The sequence below is a fragment of the Priapulus caudatus genome, unplaced genomic scaffold (assembly GCF_000485595.1).
Source record: "Priapulus caudatus unplaced genomic scaffold, Priapulus_caudatus-5.0.1 Scaffold58, whole genome shotgun sequence".
Taxonomy (NCBI): domain Eukaryota; kingdom Metazoa; phylum Priapulida; class Priapulimorpha; order Priapulimorphida; family Priapulidae; genus Priapulus; species Priapulus caudatus.
In genome coordinates this window covers 1,136,937-1,140,546 of record NW_014577119.1, presented here as the reverse complement: position 1 = coordinate 1,140,546, position 3,610 = coordinate 1,136,937, and positions in this window count along the sequence as shown.

The window sequence follows — 3,610 nt, the reverse complement described above, 5'->3', positions numbered from 1 at the left end:
TTTCTTATTCCCTCTCTCTCTCTCTCTATCTCTATCTCTTTATTTATCCATCCATCTATCATGCCTCCCTCTTCTTCCCCACCTCTCTTTCTCTCTACGGACTAAAAAGTCAACTGCCAGACACGCTAACCGGAAGCAGTGCTCCCGACAACATGCACCACACTCAGTGCCGCTTCCGGTGCGTGTAATCCCCTGCGTATACACCAACAGTAACGCGCGTGTACGCGCAGCTGGATATTTAAAGTAAGGATATCGAACAATTTTCCCAACCATTGCGATACCTACGAGTATTGCTCGCGTAACAGCAATAATCTACAGTAAGACTAACATGTCTCGGAACACTCACGCATGGTTACTTCGTTACCAATACATGCAACAATTGAATTTCCCTTGTTGATTTTTGTTGTTTTGGTTACTTGTTGATGTCACTTGTTTCTCGCGAGATTCTTTACGAGAAAAAAAAATAAAGACGCGGGGCCAGTCTAAAAGTGCTTACGTCACCGAATCAGATGCAGATTTGTCGGAATTAGATGCATTCTTGGGTGGCGCTATTTACAAAGCAATTGTCACGACACTCAGGAATGCGGCTGTGTTAATTGCTATTCTATACGCTAAATATGCGTTAATCCTTGGTAAGTTTTCACTTGGTGTAATATAAGTACCATATCCGCTAGTAAGCGAGAATATATTTTACTGCATTTTTGTATTTGTGGATATGTTTGAGAAATCAATCATTTAATTCAACATTTTTATAAACGTGAAAATAAATCAATGAACATGTGCGCTCGGGTATTTGGACATGTCGTAGTCGCCGCGTTGTTGCGTTCTACGCGATGCTGTGGTACCATGGCTAATATGAGCAATGCTCAAGTACGCAAGCAAACAGCAGGTGCAAATGTAATTTTTTTAGCGGAAATTGGTGGCAAGGTTGATTGGTTCTAACGCGTTGATTACTGTTAGTGCCCTGGCGAAACTGAATTAAGTGACTTGGACCGCTGAGACAGTTTTACTGAGATCTCTGACCCAGCACAAGACTACTGCTATAGCTACAGCGTACATCTTCCGAATTCCTTCCAAACATGTAGGCTCTGCCTCTGGGTAGTGGCGGTATTAAAAATATATCAAGAAACAAAGAAGCCGGGTTAAATCGTATATATATATATATATATATATATATATATATATTATATATATTATAATATATTAATATTAATATTATTATAATAATATTATTGTAATAATAATTGTGTATATATATATATATATGATATAATTATTGTATTGGGTAGTCAGTTGCGGTATGCCAATGTAGGTCGTCTGTCTATTTGCGACTGAATGCACCGACTAGGTTCACTCATTCCGTCATACAATCCATAATCGATGATATCGTAACAGCTAAAATAGATAATCATCGCAACGTTACTAAATTCCACCGAGTTTCAGACAGAACAGTTCGTTCCTTCAAAGCACACGCGTCGGACATTTTGAACCAAGTATTCATCTATTTGCTATTGCGATTGAGCGGCGTAAAACAGTCGTAACCGATCTTCGCCAAAACGAAAACTAATATGAAAAGCTGGGGCCCGTTGTTAGAAACAAAATTAGTCTTAACATTAGTTTTAACATTCCCTTCCACTCGTAAACCGTTGACAGAAACATCGCAAAGTTACGAGAACGAAAAATCCTCGCAAATATCCTCTTAACATTACGAGAGCCCAGACCCTCTCGTAACTTTAATATTAAGATGAAAATAACACATTTACACTCAGAATTACAATTATAGTGATAGTATATCTTATATTAATGAGTAAAATGTGTGTTTTTCTTGAAAAACACGTCAAAAACATTAATTATCTACCGATCGTAAAACAAAACAAAACATTTACAAATGGCGTATGGCATTTCTTATCTTGTTTTAAATACTCTGCACTGATCACGACTCTCGCGTCTCGTGTTACAGTGTGAGAATTTGTCTTGTTGTGCAGAATAAATTCAAGACCGTGTGGTTTTTCCTCAAATATTATTTATATGTGGTTAGCCATCATAATATGCATAAATTACTGTGATGTACAATAAATGTGTATGAATTTGAATTTTGTGATCGATTCTCATTCAATCAGCAGCCTTGGAACATCAAATTATGAAGTTCCTGCCATCGTAAGTTTTCTTGTAGCTGCGATGCGGTTCTGTCAACGCTACTCTCGTAACATTAACATTAGTCGTAAGTGTTATCTTAGCATTAACATTAGCATTAACTTTACGATGTTTCTGACACCGGCCCCCTGGAATACACTCCAGCCGGCTCCACTACACGGGCAGGTCACGTGCAGCGAGTGGCGGTGCGCTGTGTATCGAGCTCTGTGTCGAGTCGTACGTATACGTACCCGCTGCTGCTCTGTCGTCATCGTCGTCGTCATCGTTGACATTGTCGATGAATTCCGTGCGTTCTTGGCGCATTATTGGGTTCCGGTCTTGTGAGCTCACGAAAATTACACTCTCGTTCGCAATAACTGACTCTTTGTTAGCGATCGCACTGCGTCGCGCACGGAGGGAGACAGCCGGAGAGGCGACCCGCCCTTCTCTTCACTGTCTTCCTCTCCCCCTGTCCACTTACTGTCCTCCTCTTTCCCCCGCCTTTCTCTTTACTACCCTTCCCTCTGCCGCGCCTTCTCGTCACTGTCTTCCTCTCCCCTCCTTCCTCTTACTGCCCTCCTCTCTCTTTCTCTCTCCCCGTCTTTCTCTTTACTACCCTTCCTTCTCCCGCGCTTTCTCTTCACTGTCTTCCTCTTCGCTCTTCCTCTCACTGCCCCCTTCTCCCCCCGTCTTTCTCCTTACTACCCATCCCTCTCCCGGGCCTTCTCTTCACTGTCTTCCTCTCCCCTCCTTCCTCCTACTGCCCTCGTCTCTTCCCCACCTTTCTCCTTACTACCCTTACCCCTCCCGCGTCTTTCCCTTATTACTCTTCCCTTTCCCCGCCCTTCCGCTACCTATATGGATGGCGGGACGTTCGCTTTGGGGCAAGCTAGGTTGCACGTGCGTGTCTGAGTGTATAGTTTCTTGATTGCGCTCGTGCGCGCATAAAATATGAAAACAAATACGTATCGGTGCGCTTAAAAAATCATGATTACTTCATTCCCGCTGTGCGTGCGTGCGTGCGTGCGTGCGTGCGTGCGTGCGTGCGTGCGTGGGTACGTGTGTCTGCGTGCGTGTGTGTGCGCGCGGGGGCTGTGTGTGCGTGCGTGCGTGTGTACGTGTGTCTGCGTGCGTGTTTATGTATGTATGCGTTAGTGTACGTGCGTATGTGTGCGCGCGGGGGCAGCCGCACGTCGGCAACATCATCCGCTACATCGTCACTCCCACTACCGACCGACGTGACGACGACGACGACGACGACGACGTGGGTGTGTTGTCTGGATGTGGTTTACTGGCATCTAGCACGCGACGACGTGGGTGTGTTGTCTGGATGTGGTTTACTGGCATCTAGCACGCGACGACGTGGGTATGTTGTCTGGATGTGGTTTACTGGCATCTAGCACGCCACGACGTGGGTATGTTGTCTGGATGTGGTTTACTGGCATCTAGCACGCGACGACGTCGATGCTGAACGATT